Raw genomic sequence first — 19523 nt, 5'->3', positions numbered from 1 at the left:
TAAGCTACATTTAAAATCCAAATCACACACACGTATACTACCTACTGCAAGGATGGAAATGCACCACTCATCTCAGGGTAGCTTGTCAGGCTTTCCCAAATAGGTGGAACAACACTGCACCTTGATGAGTTGTGAAGATGAACTAGGCTCTGACACATCTATGTTACCTGGCTTGTGACTGTTCAGTGGTCAATCAATCAAAGTGACAAGTCAGTGTATATTCACCTGATGACTGGTAACACTGTACCAGTTATTGCCATTAAATTCAGAGGCCTCGTGATACAATTATCCAACTATCCCCACTCTATGATCATGCCCTGTACAGGATTGGGAATCTGCACAGCAGGTACAGACCTCAGGGTATATGGTCCATTATTCCCCCTTGGGCTACTGGACCCAGAGTAGAGGTAATGCCACAGCTCATGTTCCACCTTCACCTCCTCCCCAGTTGACGTCCACTAGGTAGTCTGGAGGCATAGCATCATTTAGGAAAGATGAGTGGTCATGTCTTCATCCTGTAAATTCTATATACAGATAGCCCCTACACACCATGATGAACAAGTTTGGGAAATGGTGCAGAGTTCTCCTGTGTTACTTCTCCTTAGGACATGGTGATGTTCAGCCCATCTCCTGCTCTGTGTGTTCTAGATGATGTTTTATCTATCCTCATTGGTTTGAATGAGTTCAACACAAGAAATGGTAATTAATTAATGCTTCCTATCTGGCTCAGTAGATACTCTCAGTTGGATGAAGTAGAGTTCTGATTGGTAGAGATCTTTGATAAGGAGGTAATTGAAGTTTACTACCTGCAGACTGGTGCCTGAAACCAGCTGGTGCACAGTCCAAAAACAAGATCCTTTCCTTTTTGGAAAAGGTCTCTGACACTTGACCACAGCTAGATCTGCTTCCTCTGCCTTTCTCGATGATCAAGGAAATATCACACCTTGAGTACATCTGCAGATGTGGTTCCCATAGAATGTCTCCATGTGCATCCTTTACAGTTTTTCCTTCTCACTAGGTGGAAATGACACCAATTTCTCTATCAGGCCTGGTTCCTGTAGGACCAGACATTTCATCTCCATTTGAATCAGTGGTGGAGAAATTGGGATAGTTTCCTGACCAGGGTCCCCATGCATACACCCAACCACTATCCAACCTGTTTGCTGATGCACTCATTAGAGCCAGATTGCATGCGCAATTCTGCAAGTCATTGGATTTGTGTAAAGTAATATCTTCACATCAACAACTGTATTTCTAGCATTGTACAGTTGTATTGAAGAAGTATGGGGTTGATGTGTCATGGTCTCCTCTGACAACATGTCCATTGTAGCATATCACTGATGTCAGGGAGGAACACATGACCCATCTATTTGCATGGAAGTGTAGTAGCACCTATTTGATGTAACTGCGCTGTGTTTAGTCACAAGCAAGAGGGCTTTGCTTTTTTACATTTAATGGAACTCTGATACCTCTAGTTCTTCATGCTGACTCCTATCGTGTGCTGAAAAATGGCGTTAAACCCCACAACAACAACAACAACAACAACAACGACAACATGCTGACTCCCTGCACTGATGATGATGATGATAATAATAAAATTTAGGTCGCCTATGCAACTTGTGCTTTTGCGACTGGTTAAGTCCTGAAGGTCTTGATTCTTAATTGCTCGGGGATGTGGGCATGGTGCCACCACAGCCCTGTTTTTATGTGCAAATGTCGCACTCCTTAATTTTGGACATGTCTAGGCAAGGCAAAAAGAAAGGCACCCCGGTGACACAGAAAGCCATTAGATATCAGTATGCCCTGAAACGCTAAAGCTCGTATGCTCAGATTTTAGTCCAGTTTTGCTAGTGGACAATTACTTTCCCAGTAGTGTGTGAGCTACCTGTGCAATTTTCCAATTTCACTCAGTTGTATAATTTCCTTTATTGTTTTAACAAAACGTTAGAAATTTCAAATTTCTAAATTTTACCAATCAGCTGGGTGTCAGGCACCCTATATACTTTTTGTGTCCTGTTATTTTTCTTTGGTTTTGGATTTTGATGGTGGTAATCAAAGGATCATATCAGGCTTTTGGAGAGCTTTTATCAAAAGAGGACTTCATAAGCCAAAGGAAGAACCTCGTACAAAAAGGCAGTTTGAAAGTCAATGTTGGTCTTCTTTTTCTTCTTCTTTGTTTTTCTTTCTTCTTGCTGTTGGTGTAAGGTGTTTTGGTTCCTACTGTACTTTCAATGTTGTAAGCTGGCCATGAAGTTTGTGACTGTTTCTGGGCTGTTATTTCTTATTTACTTGTTGGAGTTTTGCGATTACATTGTGCCTCTAAATTTTGTTATTTATAGATGTGTTGGTCTGATGGGTAATGTTCGGATTTGAGTGTAGTGTGTTTAATAATTTGGGGTCTGTGTATCTGTTATTATTTTATTTCCTCTTTGTGCAGTGGGGCTGATGACTAGGCTTTTGTCACCTTAAAGTCTTAATTCTAATGGGGACCTGAGTCTTTGTGGTGTTTGTTTACACATTGCCAGTCTTTGTTGCCTTGTGCAACCGAGCCTGGTGGTTGGGTTAGCCACCTTATGTATATATTATTGTTTCTTGTATGGTAGAGTTGTAGTTATTTGTGTTGTTCTTTCAGACCTGTATGGTTAATATTGTATTAGTAGACTGAACACATGCAGTGGAAGAGAGTTTTAATTAATAATGTATTGTTTCTTTTAATTTTTTCTTATTTTTTCCTTTATTATGTTCCCACAGACACACATGTACATAAAAAAAATTTCTAATATGAACTTGCCATTTGGCTATCAGTCTTACCCTACCGCTTTAGTACTGTCTGGTGATTGATGTTTTTGATTTGATTGCAGATATAGCTATTTATGTGGTGTTATTTTCAGGCCAGATCTATTTTTGTTGTGGTTTGATTATTTTCCTATTTTTTTATTTTGATAAGACAGATATCTTTTCCCAATATTTGGGTGGCTAGGACTTTTCATTCCCTAAATTTAAGTTTGTTAGCCTGTTTCCTAGTGATGATAGGGTTTGGACTTTGTTTTGTTTATTTACCTAGTTTGTTGATAGGTTTATTTATGTGATGCTATTTGTGTGATATGTTTGACCTGGCTTGTATACAATCCTAGTGGACTTCAGAGAGAGCATTCCCTGAAGACCTTTTCTTGAACTAAATTTCTGGTCTGGTTTTGTTAGGTGCAGACCCTTTATCTATCTCTAATCTCAGTTATCAAAATGCACAGAATCTTAATTATGTAATCCAAGTCATATATGTACTCTCCATACACACTCTTTTCCCACTGATACTGCATGTTAGAATTTCCAAAAAATGTTATTATGATTAGGAAATTACTTGTAAACTTTATCTTTTTGACCAAATTAATTCAAAATTAAACTATAACTAATTACCCAATTCTATTTTAAGCACTTTATACCTACTAAAAGATGTTCAAATTTCCCTTCAACTGGTCACTAATTTTAATGTTTAAGTGTTGAGGCAAACTTGCTATAATTTAACTTGCTATAATTGATTTTAATTGGCTTTACAAACACATCTTTCAACAGGTCATACTGACTCCTTTGTTTCTATTACTCAGCACTGCAACTTGACACCATTGCATTTGAGTAGCTGCTGATAACATTGTATTCATCCCAAATCTCAGACTCTAAATTGAACAGTGACTGTAGAGTTACTCCTTTATCATAAATATTCTATTGTTAAATTTTTGGAAAGAATTTAGAAAATTTATACACAGATATATCTTCTCTTCTAAAACTTATGTAAATACCATAGCACCTGAAATAACTAAATTTAGCCCTATAATAGAAGTCTGGAACCTCCTACACAGGGCCGCCTTGAAGAACATTACCCTCTGGCTTTGTCATAATGTTGTAGCTGTGGGGTGGGTGACAGCTACGTTGGGGAATTTGCTGGTAGAGCAAACAAACATCTAGGTTTCATATTTATTTAGCTTCTCGTGGGTCGGTGGTTCTATCCGGGGTTTTCCCGGGTTCTTCCTCCACCATTAATACTGGCCGCCATGTATAGCCTATCATGTGCTGAAAAATGGCGTTAAGCCCCAAAACAACAACAACAAACAACATATTTATTTAATTCAAATTCAAAAAGCTGTCTCTAACCATTTTTGCCTCTATATACACTGCTCCCTCGATAACTCGCGATCCCACTTATAACGCAGTGTCTGTCTTGGCTCCCGATTTTTTCCGGACAGAATGTATTTAAAATATCTTTAAAATATGCTGAACATGAAAAAGTTACGATAAGAATTGATAAATTAAACCTTGATACATTGCTTGTTTTATCATCGAAAATGGTGATTAATGCCCGTAAAAAAATTATTCATATTTTGAAATTTGCAAGTTCTAAAGAAGAATTAATTTCAGAGATCTCGAAAACGCTTAATTATGCATATTTGGACGCCAATTTTTGATCTGGGACGCAGAAAATCACTGAGGCGGGAGTCCTCCGTACGCATGTAATAGGTGCGCGGGAAAATTCAAAGATTTGCCGGTCCTGTTTCAGCCACCTGCTTTGTAGGAAAATGTGTTGATCAGTTAACTGTGCTGATATTTACAATGACAGAATTCAGTGACTGAAAGACTCTTTGATGTACTGTTGCTATTTTATAAGAGTACATTAAAAAAAAAAAAGAACATGATGCAACAGCTAGGCGGCTAGTTCAAATGCTTTGACTAGCGGCCGAGTGAGAAAATGTACTGATATTTAGTGATTGAATTCAGAAGCAGAAAGACCCAGTTTTAAAATCCTAGCGAGACCTCTGTTTAAAGATATCATATATTATGTAAGTTTTCATGATAAATAGTTGTCAGTATACTGTAAATAAACAGTCTGGTGAAATAGCGATCAATGAAAACTTCTGGTAAATGCTAACAGGTGGCAACAAAGAATGAAATAAACACCAATTAAATGTCTTCCTGTGTGCAAGTCACGTTCTAATCCTTTAATTCTGTTTCAGTGTAAACATTTTAATCACAACATATTCTGTTCATTGAAAACATGAAAAGAGTCAATCGACCGTCATATCGAAACCCGTGAGTACTTTTGTGAGAACCTAATTACATGTACATGCCGGCTTTGTTTTGATCAACAACTTGGGGAAGTGTTTGTTGCATTAAAAAAAAAAATCGATTACAAGAGACTTCGTGTGCTGGATTAAGGATCTTGGAGCTGCCTTTGACGTAAAGCAAAACAGTAACAGAGACAACGACGATGATAGTGACTTCGAATGTTTCAGTGAAACTGATGTCATTAATGCTGAGGCTGTTTGGGAGAAATTCGTACAGACTCATGGTCCTGAGATGGGTGTTTCTCTTGATGATATGGAGGAGTGGATTTGTGCTGACAATGATTGCCCCACAGCCGAATACATGTCAGATGAAACTATAATTATTTCTATAGCGAACAAATTTGCAGCAGAAGACGATTCTAACTGGAGTAACACAAGTGTTGAAAGTGATGAAGACGCAGATGTTGCACCCCCCACCCCTCTGCACAGGTAGCAATCAAATATTTTGATATTGCCATAAGGTGGCTGGAGACCCAAAATGTTGACTACGTAAAGCTCATGCAGTTGAGAAATCTGAGGGATTTTGCATGGCGGCAGAGAAACCAAGAGTAACACACACACACAAAAATAACTGATTTTTTCAAAAAGTGATTTGATATTTGTCAAGCGTGGCACAAACAGCAAGTATTAACTTGTTCTAATTTGCGTTGTTTTAAATTTGTAGACCAATTAAATGTTAGTACTGATTAACCCTTGTTTTTTGTTTTCCATTTTACTTCTATCACATTCAAATCTATTTATCAGTCTATCGTTGTATCGACACTGTTTCTCGAAAAGAGTCGATCTTTTGTATATAAAAAAACGTCTAATTTGGATCAAACAATAAAACTAGAATGTATCCAATTCAACATAAAAATTAGTGATGTAGTACACAATGTGTGAAGTGGTACACATGTTAAACAAACGGAAACCACGTGGAATAATGTTTTCGATGATCGCCTCAATATACTGTAATTTATCCTGAAATTAATGTTGTCCTATGAGGAAATAATAAAGTACACCGTTATGAAGAGATATTTATTAACAGTTAATCTCAGAACCATTATAAAGTGAGTATTCAACAGTATAATCTGCCTACCCTCCCCCCTTATTTCTCCGTTATGTCGTCAATCACTTTATTGGTTTTGGGCTTATTTTATAGGTCCCTCGATAACTTGCGCCTCACTTATAGTGCGGTCGATGTTTCTGGACCCCGATGTGCGCGAGTTATCGAGGGAGTGGTGTATATCAGCCTAGCGGACTTCAAAGGAGACTACCAGATATCATATTCTTATAACTGGCTTGATTGTTTCTGGTACACAGATCTGTGTTTCCTACTTTAAACTAAACATTTAATATCTCACTAATGAGTTGTCTAGAAGTTGATTTGAAAACACATAAATGATTATAATATATCTGACCAGACTCGCACTCACTTTCAACCTTTTCCTCAAAATATAAATGTTAAATAAAAGTAGTTTACGTGTAAGGGCTGGCAAAGATTGTCAGAGTCCAAGTATAAAATATCTATTTCTTTAAAATCTATATAAAAGATACTCTTGCTAATTAGAGAAACTTAATCTACTATCTTGTCTCTAATATCATCAGCATTTTCACAGTCGAAAACTAATTGTAAGTCCTCTAAATAATCATTTAATTCATTTGCATAAACACAAATGCCTGTTCTCACTTAAATAGACCATAGAGCTAGACCTGTTAAACCAAATGATTAATGTCCATAAGGTCATGGGTGAGAGTACTGTAAAGATTATACTTGTATTGTTTTGGAAGATGTGGATTCTATTCAACATGACTATGTTCAAGACTAGAAAATTGGAAAACAGTTAAATCATATAAAAAGTCCCTACTACAATGATCCAGAGAAGAAGAATGTTTTAGCTGACAGACTTTAGGGCAGGTAAACGGTCAGCATGGAATGAACTTCTCATTTGTCCATAACAGAATCCATTTTCTTACTATGGGGAAAACTTCTGGAGGACTTGTTTGTAGCCAGGCTCAACAACACACTTCCATTTTATGTCTCTCCAGTCCTAGAGCAGAAAATATTGACAGTGGATGCATATAGCTTCCAGTGGGATTTAATGTTCAAATACACTTTCCCACCTTTCTGACTGCTACCTCATGTTGTGGCAAAAAAAAGTCATAACTTCCATTGCTGATATCATTATCATAACCCAACAGTGTCCCCCTATGATTGTGGTTCAGTGATCTTCTTGACCTGTATCATCCCATGTCTCTTCCTCACATGGGGGATCTTCTGCACAATGGCTCACATATCCTCTACCTTTATACTTAGCTCATTTTGAATGATCTATCTGCCAGAACAGGTTTTTGGACTGGGTTGCCAGCTACATCATGCAAAACGGGAGAGCTCCAACACTAGAGATTTTCAGTTGTAGTCAGATGTGTTCAGGAGATAATCAAGATAAACTTTCATATAAAGTTGGGGCACTGCATTTCTAACTAAATTCCTCAGGAGAAAGAAAATGTAGGAAACATCTTTTCTTTCATTTTAAGGGCTCGATCGATGTTCAGCCGCTGCCGTCTGATGGTAGATTGTCCCCACAATCAAAAGAGCATCTTAGTCCCTTACCTATAGAAAAATCTTTTATGCAACTGAAAGCCCATGAAGTTTGAAGTAGCTTCTCAGTCAACATTAGCATAATAAGTACATGCATTTTCTCTCTGGGTCCCATAGTTGCAGCACAATATGATCCAGAGAGATACCAACATTCAGTAAAATGGAACTCTCCCTTAACAGCGAGTAGTTTACATTTTTCTCTGGTTTTCATCAGTTTAACACTTAAACTTAACCACCTTACTGACAACTTTAGCTGTGCAATAGCAATGGGTAAGTTATTGCTGCTGTGTAAATGTAGTTGGGGGGTAAACTAATTTTAATCATGCAATACTTAACCATCGTTGTTACTGAATGCCCTCCTCCCACCCCAGTTAGAATGTCCGCCTCAGATGTGGGAGGTTGTGGGTTCTCTCCCCGGCCAAGTCATACCAAAGACTTATAAAAATGGTACTAACAGCTGCCTTGCTTGGTGCTCAGCATTAAAAGGTTAGTGTTAGGACTGGTCAGCCTGGTGTCAGGATAATGTGACTGAGTGGGACATCATGCTACATGTCTGCAGCATGATGCCCCAATGCTAGACATCACTATAAACTGCCACAATGTAAACATCATAGCGATATGACTGAAATTTTTTTAAACCTACATTAAAAATCCAAATCACACACACACTCCTCCCACCCCACTCAAATGTCCAAGAATAATTGTTTTCCTTGATAAAAATGACTATCATGCTTGTGTGAGATGCACGAATGTACATTGTCTTTACCCGTCAGGAGGTTGTATTCACACTTAATGGACTGGATTTTTCAACATGATAAACAGTAAGCTGTGCAATAGTAATGGGTACAAACTATTGCATAATTAATTAATCCCCCCCCCCCATAATCTCACTTGATTAAAGTATGGTCGAAAACAGTGATAAAAAAAGAAAAAGCACTTTTCATACTAATATACCTTGATCACAATATAATCAATAACTTCTTGCCAGTTAAAAAAGGCTTTTGCAAGTTGAAGTTTTTTTCCACTTAAAAAATCTGCAAGTATATGTAACAAAAATGTTAATTTGTAACTTTTGATAACTGCCAGCAGAAAAAGTCATCATTTTATTGATCATGAGTTTCCAGTAATCAATTCCTAGATTTGCATTACAACCCATCGCTATTTTCAAGTGAAATTTGTGTTTTCATGTTATCTTTCAATTCATTTTAAATGTTAGCATCATAAATGTAATGTGCTCACTTGTGTAAAATGTGAAGAGTCTTATCACTTGTTATGGTCATGAGAAACTAATTATCTGTTGGAACTTGTCCTTCAACACTATCACACTTGCTAATTACCAGATCGATTTTGTCCAGCTGATTACAGTATGTGAAAGATGCAGATATCAGAGGAACACCTGGGTGTAGGTGAGCCTTGATTTCTTCTTAAAATTACACACTGTTGACAGCTGCCATTGAGTAATCTCTCGCTTATTCTTCAGTACTCAGAAACACATTACATGTTTGTTCAAATAAATGTATTTTGCATTTCCTTTTTATCCACATGTACACACTGTGCAATTTCATGTGCCAACTTTGGTTATTAGCCCAAACAACATGGAGCTATGCTGATGCAGCATATGGTAACATTTAAAATTACTATATTGAGGAATTAACCAGTTTCGGTGGGTTTGGCTCCTACTGTTTATAATTGTAGTTCTAGTTATAAAACCTGAGTTGACTTTTACTTGCTTGGTATGCACCATGTATACTCAATTAGAAGTTAAGTCAAACTGTAAACAACAAGGATCCGGATTTGCCATCGCATAATGTGCATGCAAATCAGAGCCTGTGTTGTTTCCTCTACAGATTACCCCTTACAAACTGAACAGACCCAGATCTGCCACTGCATTATGCGACAGCAGATCTGGGTCTGTGCAGTTCGCAGATGGACTCATAAGTGAGTATATATGGTATACACATTTTGATTCCAAGAGGCAACTCAAACTCAATACATGCATACTGAAAGCCAACTGGATTTATTTTTAAAGATTCGTGAATTTTTTAGTTTGAATTGACTTCTTAAGATCAAATACCAGATTATTTTAATATTATACAGATTTCTAGAACAAGGTGATTATAGCGCTTGACATAATGAAGATTGCTAACATGCCTCCCCCATGATCTTGTGACCTTGCTTATGCTGTGGTCATTGTTTATAGACCATGATGCTTGTGAGTTATCAAGGGAGAGGTGTATTGCACGAAAAAAAAAACAACTAAAATTTGATTTTAACCAAGTGCATTTTAATAACTCAAGTCAGATATTGGTTGACATAAACCAGTAGCATCTCAATTAAAATCTTAATGTGTGTGTTATTAGGATTTTTTAACATAGCTTTAACAGTTTTGCAGTCATCGCTACGATGTCTACAGTGTGGCAGTTTATAGTGATGTCTATCACTGGGGCATCATGCCACAGACATGTAACATGATGTCCCACCCAGTCACATTATCCTGACACCAAACTGACCAGTCCTAACACTAACCTCTTAATGCTGAGCATCTAGCAAGGCAGCTGTTAGTACTATTTGTTGTAAGTTTTTGGTATGATTGGACCGTGCTTCGAACCCATGACCTAAAATCTTAATCATACAAAAATTGTTATGTTAGCAAACTGCTTTTTTCTACTGTAAGATAAGTACTGCTTACCAAAATTAAGAAATGCTTCATCATATTGTCATAATAATGATATTCAACCACAGCAAGATTTTTGTTTTTATGTATTGGAAGACTGTTCCAGATAAGATCTTGACAGAATTGTAAAATTACAACAAAGAACAGTTCTGTTCTGAAGCCCTATTTTAAAAAATCAAGCCAGACGATAATTGTCGAGTGAACTGATTACTAGTGAAGCTGTTGTAGTATAGAAGGCTTAGAATTGCATCAGCACTACTGTATGTGCAAGACATGTTTAGTTAAATGCAATCTAGCTGTGCAGTATACATAGCACTTTTGCATTGTCAGGCTTCTTGTCCAGGGAACAGTAAAATTCTTTTTATTGCTATTAAAAAGAAATGTTGTGACTACATGTCAGTTAGAAAGAAGTTTTCCATTGTATTTTAGCAAGTGTTAAATGTATATATTGTAAATTACCGTACTTTCTATAAGTGGCACCGATGTGCAATCAAATTTGGATGAAGCTATATAAATTAGAGCAACCTTGAAACATTGTTTTAATAATATGGTGCAGTTAACATCAGTGTTCTATGGAAAAGATCCTACTGACCATGTTTTCTTGGTCAAGTGCTTTTGCACTAGGATATTTTGCAGGTGATTGACAGTTGAGTGAACTTTGGTCCATTTGGACCTCCTGTTAGTTGTCCAGGCAAGTTGGACTGTGTCAGTGTTAAGAGTGAATTTATTTACCTTTGTTTGTTGTCACATATTTCCACACTTTAAAACTATGTATAAGTGGTCAAGTGTTTTGGACCGCAGCTTGACCTTTTCTTTTTATGGCCAAGTAAGTTTATGGTATAGCCCTATGTCTGTCATTGATGCATACAAAATTGTGATTTTAAATTTTTGGTACAGATGATAATCCTCAATCAAATATTGGCAGAATCTAATCAAATTTAATAGACATCATTCTGGCATAAAAGACATTTCAGTTTATACAGATTATGCCAGTCTGCCATTAAATATAGTCCCCATTATTTGAATATGGAAAAATATTTATGTAAGCTTATCCAAAAAGCGAAAACCAGACAGGAAAAAAAAAGAAAAAAACATTCAAGAGACCAGCTTGGACAAAAAGCAAATTGGCATAAAGTCCTTTCAGTATTGGACAAAAAATGATGCTGATGTGCCTACAGTTGCTGAAGATACCATCAGAGATATTGAAATGTTGAGTCAACTGTTTTCATAACACTTGTATATAACAGCATTGAAGAAATGTCTATGATAAGCATCTACTAACTCAGATTATTTGGTAACATGCTCTTGTATTTTGGCTATTCGGCAGATGTTAGTAATCATGTTGATGGATAATAGTCTTTTAGACAATCTCAGGCATTCATTATTAGTAATCATGTTGATGGATAATAGTCTTTTAGATAATCTCAGGCATTCATTATTAGTAATCATGTTGATGGATAATAGTCTTTTAGATAATCTCAGGCATTCATTATTAGTAATCATGTTGATGGATAATAGTCTTTTAGATAATCTCAGGCATTCATGATTAGAACTCTTCATAAGTAGGATAGCTGTGTATCATATGTAAATAAATATAAAAAAAATAGTTTTATTGAATTGAAATTTGTTCTAAGTCTGTGGCATAATGCCTCATTTTTTTATATACTAAGTATAGTTTGTGTTTCTATTAATAAGGCACTTTCTATATATAGCTCTATTGGCCTTTGGTCTTCCAAAACATGTAATGCTGTTTTAAGGGATATAACTAAAAAATTACAATAATCCCAGAATGATATGATTAACATCAGAGTTGTTACCTCCCTTGATATAGTTGGACTGATTTTGTATTGTTCTTAAATGTAACACAGGATCATTTCAGTTTAAGTTGCTCATATGAGCAGTATATATGGTGGAGAAAGAACCCGGAAAGAGTCACCGACCTTCGGGAAGCTACTGGCGAGCTTTCTCACATAGGCATTTTGGCTGAGATTGAGATTTGAACCCACTTGGACAGAGATGAGATATCATTGATATGTAGACACCTTTTTTAGCTTATTCTATTTATAACTGGGGGAAAACGAGACATTGTTCCATTGCTTGCCAATAATGAACACTTGTTTATGTTTTAGTGTTCTTTTATGAATAAAAAAAATCTAGTTGCATTTTGTTGTGGGTTTTTTCTACAAAACTATGATTGTTCATGTTGTATATGTACTTCCATTGGCGATGAGTTCACTTGAAACCTGTCTATACATATGACCCAGTTATAATATCAGTATTATGTTAGAGCTCTGTGGTTTTAAACAAAGTAAAGAAAAGAGTATAAAACTAAAAAGTTTTGTAAAATTCATCTAATAATGTACTTCCCAAGAATACAAAGTGAAAATTTATAAAAAGAAAGAAAGAACTTACAGTACTGTGAATCAGACCTCAAACAATCCTAGAATTTCTAATACAAGTCCAATTGATTTAAGTTCTGAATAAACTTTAGAGGTATTTCAAAATAAATCCAGTGCTGGAAATGTTGATGTGCCTGTGATGGCCTTTGTCATACTGATGTGCCAAGTCTTTTTTTGAATCACAATAATAATATCCTTATTTGAATTTCACTTTAAATCCACATCTATTTGTAAGAAGATTATTTAACATGAGGACTTTGTATATCAAGAGAAGAACACATAAACTAAATAATTTGAATTAAAAAAACCAGCACAAATGAAAGACTGTACAGAACAATAAAACAATTGATCCTGCTCAAGTCTTACAACATAAATGAATAATTTCTAGATAAATAAGATTATTTAGTCCTCTACTTCAGCTCTGGTTGCAATTAGTATTTTCTATAAAATAAAGACTATTACCTTATTCGAACATTTCATTCCAAATGTTTACAAAATAAAATCTTGATTATAATTAGAAAGTCTGTTGCTAAAATTATAATATAAAATGTGGTAAACAACAGGTAGACCTGGCATTTCATGGGGAATTTCCAGTGTTCTGGACAGAGATTGAGATAAATATGTTGTTTACAAAACCAAAATGAACTTGATTTTGGACAAAGTCAGATCCAAAATAACATTATCATTAGCATATAATGAATATCACCCCAAAAATCAATGTAAATATGCATAAGAATTCTTTCATTGCATAAAGTTTGTCTCTGGCACTACGTTTATCACCAAAATAATGTAGATGTTTGTATTATCCTACCTGTTAACATTTGAAAGATAATCAAAATTTACATTGAAAAATTGCTTCAAACAATCTGGACACTAAAACTTGATATATAGTGATCATTGCCCTAAAAGTGTTATGGAACCCAAAAAGTTAGATTGGTTCAGGAATTTATTTGCAGAATACCATTATTTGTACTCTGATTATAGGTTTGAATATAGAATCATCTGCCTCCAAAATGAGGTTGTTGGGGGAAAATATTCTATTGAAATAAACAGACTAGAAGAAACTTGTGTATTGGATTTGTTGACCACTTTGTCATAAATAAAGGTACACCCAGTTTAGTTTATAAAGATAATAACCCACATACATATTTTAACTTTTTAATTCACAAGTTATTCCACCTTGGTAAGAATAGGAGTATGTGCATGACTGCATTGCCTCCCTTTGTTTGCTCCCCATCGGTTTATGTGAAAGCAGCATGCAAGCATATTTGGGCTCGATGTAACATTGATTTTGAAGTTTTAAAGTGATTCATGAGCTATTCTATCAATTTTCACAAGCTGAAAGATTGTTTTTCCTTTATCATTACCTTTGACAAGCTTGTGACTTACTTTGTTTAGGGAGCTGCTTGTGAATTAAAAAGTGACTAATAGAATGTATTGGCTGTTTTTGTTTCTGCCTTGTGATAACACCCTTAGTTAATCCACATAATAATTAGGACAGTCTAGCAATCTCAGTGCCAGTAGGTTGACTATTCAATATATTTTGAGTACAGGTACAACTTTCTTTAGTATATGTTCCAGATTGATTTTTTTATTATTGGTCAGCTTCATGTCAGAGCTGTGAAAATTTCAATTAAAAGACTTATAAAAATGGTACTAACAGCTGCCTCGCTTGGTGCTCAGCATTAAGAGGTTAGTGTTAGGACTGGTTGGCCTGGTGTCAGGATAATGTGACTGGGTGGGCCATCATGCTACATGTTTACGGTATAATGCCCCAGTGCTAGACATCACTGTAAACTGCCACACTGCAGACATTGTAGTGATATGAGTGAAAAATTGTGTTAAAGCTATGTTAAAAATCTAAATCACACACACAACATTGGGAATCCTGTCAGGGTCAAGGTCACATATCAATATCATTGGTTTCAGTCAGATTTGCCATTCTGCTTTTTCTACATTCTTACAAGAGCTGTTTAAGATTAATGATGATGTCATCCTCACAGTCAAGGTCTTTGGTCAGTGTTTTAAATTTTTCTAATTGTTTTTCATTAAAGCTGTTTCAGGCCAGTGGCCAAAATGGTTGGAACATTCACCTTGGATGCAGAAGGTTGTGGGTTCGAACCTCAGCCAAGTTACACTTAAGACTTATAAAAATGGTACTGCAAGCTACCTCACTTGGTGCGCAGCATCAAGAGGTTATTGTTAGGTCTGGTCAGCCTGGTGTCAGGATAATGTGACTGGGTGGGACATAATGCGGCATGATGCCCTGTTACTAGATATCACTATAAACTGCCACACTGCAGACATTGTAGTGATTTGACTAAAATTGTTAAAAGCTGCATTAAAAATCACACACACACACACACAGAGCTTTTTCAGGTGCGTGAATGAATGATAAACTTGTGTGTAGGCTTCTCAGTTTGATGGCTTCTCGTATATCATGTATCACAGTCTGGGTTTTATCTTCAGGGTCATTGACCAGCTTATTTTTCTTCACCTTTTCTGCACATTTTTTTCTAATGCCTTATGCAAAAGGGCAATCAAAATTGGTTAATTTTCATGTCTTCCCAGTAGCTTACAGCTCTGTCTTAAAGGTGACCATCAGATTTCATTATTGTTTACTCGTATGACTTTGCAGTATTAGGCAGTGGACAAAATTCTTAAGAATTGGTTGGTTAAAGAGTTGGGGTTAGGCAATATATGTGCAAAAGGCATGAGAATTTATGATGGTAAGTGATCATGTTTATTCATGTTTCATTTTTCCCATTGTATGCAAAAGCCAGCAATTTCACTGCCATTCCCTTAAGTCTTGTATAGAAGTTTGTAAAACATACCAGCACCAGCAGCCTCATCTTTGCTAACCAAGGTTCTAATATGATAACCCTATCTACACCTTGGTGGATGGAACAGATGTATATATTTTGTCGTAGCAATGTCTATTGGATTTCATGAGTTTCCTCCCTTAGTATGTAATGCCAACTAACCAATAACATGTTGCATTGTATGTCAGTTGAAAATTGTAAAGGCAGTTGACCTTAAAAGGATACTTTGTAAGTTTTACATTGAAAGTATGACTACATTCCAAAGGAAAGCCATTACATGTCTGTTTGAGTAAAGGTATTTGTGCAAACATGGACTGGCACTGGAAAAATGCTTATTTATCAGACAGTTCAAGTTGTGTGTTCCCCTTGTCTCAATCATGTAGGAACAGTGTTCAGATTTGAATAACTTAATTTTGATTGGATGCAGTGGCTTGCTGCTCCATCCAATGAAATTCGCAGACCAGAAGCACAGAAATATCTGCTCGATATGCCAAGGTGTAGATAGGACAATCACATGGGAACCGTGGCTAGCGAAGGTGCAGCAGCCAGTTGTACAACAATTCCAGAATCAGATTGATATTCTTTCACTTGTTGAATTACATCAGCTTTCTCAATTGACTTATCGACTGTGATCCTTTTGCAGAGCTGCTGTGAAATGAAACATTTCGTGTAAAGATTTACAAACATAATAAAAGGTGCTGTTTGAGAATATATTGAAAATGTTTATGGCACATTACTGTTTTATAACAATATGAATTTGTACATGTAGTATAGTGAAACTGTATGAGGTGTCAGAGTTTTCATTCAGCGGACTGCCTTCAACAAGGGGTACACTGTCACAATCATTTTATTCAGATAGTACATCTTTAACAGGGTTCTTACAGTCTTTGAATGTCTTTGACATTTTGGGAAAAATGAGGTATCATTTTCAAGGCATTGAAAATTTGGGAAAATTGAGCAGAATACTCTGAGGTCTTTGAAAGTCTTCAAAAATTGTTATAAACCCAAACATTTTAATTTCTATTAAGAGAACAATTTATTTTGTATTAAATCTGATGCATAAATTACATATTTCTGAAATAACAATGAACATTAACCTATCTTCCAGATCATTAGAAAGCAATTTTAGGAAATTAATTTTAGTTTGAATTTCATCATTAAACATTATTGTAGTATTTTGCATTCGCTGTTTTCTCATATAACATAACTTGTATAAAAAATGTTAACAAAAATCGGTCCTGGAAGTCTATGTTTGTGGTCTTTGAAAGTTTGGGAAAAGGCTTTGAATTTATAATTCAGAATTCTGTATGAACCCTGTTTAAATAATGACAGTTGTCTATAGGCCATTTAACTGTCCTTAGCAGTGATAGGCTGTGACCAGGTGTGGTTTTGCTGTCCCAATTATAAGGTTATTTTTTAACATTAGTTTACATGGAGATTTATCAAGTTTGCTTAGTATTACGAGGGGTATGGGGAACAGAATAGCAGGTTTTCACAGCTGTCTGCATTTGTTCAAGCCATTGTGGGTATGTGAGAAAGCTTATAATTATTTTGTCATGGGTGGGTTGTTCTTCCACTACCAATGTACTGACTGCCTTGCATCAGGTGCTGAAAAAGGGCCCGAGACCCACTAAACAAGAAAACCAATCTAATTAGATGTGTATCTCTTTAACTCTTTTGCCTGCCATCATGCTAACAGTGATTTCTGTTGGGAAAATGTGAGCTACCCTGTTTTTGCTTGGAGCCAGGAAAAATACTGGCAGTGCTGTATAAGCCCAGTGCCACAGTAGGAGAGAGAAGAATTTAGGTCAGTCAGTCTGCCAGTGTCTGGGTCAGAGCTGAGCAACACCTTGACCTTTTTGTACCTATTTCTGGCTATGCCTGATGGGGGTGACATAATATTCTGCAGTGTAGGTATACAGTTAACTGCTGGGCCTTGTATGTATAGGAATTGAGGACAACCAGGCAGCAAAAACAGTTATTGATTTTTTTTTTCTTCCCCTGGAATCAGTACAGACTGGGCTATTTTTTTCCAAAGCAAAGACATAATTGTGTTCTCCTTAAGACCCTAATAATGTATAGGAATTGAGGACAACCAGGCAGCAAAAAACAGATATCGATTTTGTTTTTTTTCCCCTGGAATCAAAACAGACCCTGCTATTTTTTTCCAAGCAGAGGCATAATTGTGCTCTTCTTAATACCCTAATACTTCTTGTTCCCTTTAAGCCGTATTGTTTGGGGGTGAGGGGAGAGAGAGAGAGAGAGAGAGAGAGAGAGAGAGAGAAAGAGACTGCACCAGATGACACCAACAGAGCATGACACCAGAATTACTGTCTTTAAAATTTTTGAATTTTTGTTCATGGGGGTGACACCATGAGTTACTGCACTGGGTGATGCCAACCCTAGCGATGCCAGTATGTGTGTGTGTGTGTGTGTGTGAGAGAGAGAGATTCAAGAGGGAGTGTATGCATGATTTTTTTTATTTGAAAAAAACTCAGCTCTCAAAAGGCTTGAATAATACATAGTTGCTGATTTTCTGATTAAATGCACATTAAAACCAATTTATATCTATTATATCAGTTAAAAACATGTCTTGATGTAAAAGAAAAAAGTATTCCAGATCAAAAAGAAAATCACAGTTTCCCACCTGCCTCCACCCATATAAACAGTGTGACACTTATGTGATATATCTGTGTGCCAGCGCTTTCCTGTTACATCTCTGGAGGTAATGTTTTTGATCTGGTTTTATCAGTAGAATGAAATATAGATTTTATTGTCAGTAGCTCATGTGAGTTGAGAGTTGTGAGATGTATGTATATTAATGAGGTGATATTGAAACTAATTGGCTGAACTTGTAACCACTCTGTGGACCATATTTCTGATCCAGGTTTGATCATGTTTGGAATATATGCTCATACAAATGCAATCATGGATAAATTCAATATTGGATGCGATCCATACATTATTGAAGTGATCTGGGATCTGAATGTCTGAGCTTGCTACTGTTATGTATTTCAGATCTGATGCTGTATTTTAGATTATGACAGTGAGGTGATCTTGCAACTGATGTTCTTGTGAATTTAATGCCATATTTTAGCACATGATAGCCTTGACTGATAAATCTGTCCCTGTAATGATTTTTATTATATTCTGATTGTCATTATTGGGGTCCCAAATAATGACCATCAGAATATAAATATCATGATTTAACTGTCAGATGATTAGCTATATGTGGCGGCCAGTAAAACAGGTGGAGGAAGAACCTGGGTAAAGCCCGGTAAAAACTGCTGACCCACTGGAAGCTACTTTCTTGCTTTCTCACACATATCCACATTGGCTGAGCCTGAGACATAAAACTGCATGTGGAAAGAGGTGAGAAGACTGTAATTGGTAAAGGCGATCACATTACACCAAGGTCCCATTGATGAATCTGATTTTGCTACTATGCTGAAGGTGGCCACATTTTTTTATCAGACTTTGATCAGATTTGAAAGAAAGAGGCAAATGAAATCAATATATCACATTAGTAATAATGAGTGAGAAGCCACACATATTAATGAGGTGAATTTGTGTCTGAATAGCCACAGTTTCCATTTGCAGCCCCAGATTTACTGCAAAATATCCCCATCAAAATGTAGCTAATCTGTCATACAGACTATTAGGATTGTTTTTGTTATTATTGTGCATGGGCATATTTTCTGATCCTTCTTTTGTTAAAGAGTCATGCTGGCATTTACAAAATTCTTTCACTTCTCCAGGATCGTATCTAAAATAGAAGTTCGGTGTCATGAAAATCTTAATTTTGGGGAATTGACCCTTGAATGATTTTATTGACCAAACACTTACATACACATATCAGCCTATTATTGCACCCACCTACCCCTCCCTTTCTATGAGAACTGTTTTTGAGAAGATGACCCATTAGTCACTGTT

The 19523-nt window shown here is 36.2% G+C and overlaps 1 protein-coding gene across 1 annotated transcript in view; it reads left to right on the top strand.

Moving 5' to 3' along the window:
* LOC149793130 (SMAD family member 3-like) overlaps positions 1-19523 on the top strand; it is a 139917-nt gene that overhangs the window by 32613 nt on the left and 87781 nt on the right. The window lies entirely within an intron of this gene.

Source organism: Sinohyriopsis cumingii, chromosome 8 (assembly GCF_028554795.1).
Source record: "Sinohyriopsis cumingii isolate HCF-2022 chromosome 8, ASM2855479v2, whole genome shotgun sequence".
Taxonomy (NCBI): Eukaryota; Metazoa; Mollusca; class Bivalvia; order Unionida; family Unionidae; genus Sinohyriopsis; species Sinohyriopsis cumingii.
Note: the sequence above shows the minus strand (reverse complement) of the source record. Positions and strands in the feature narration are given on the sequence as shown.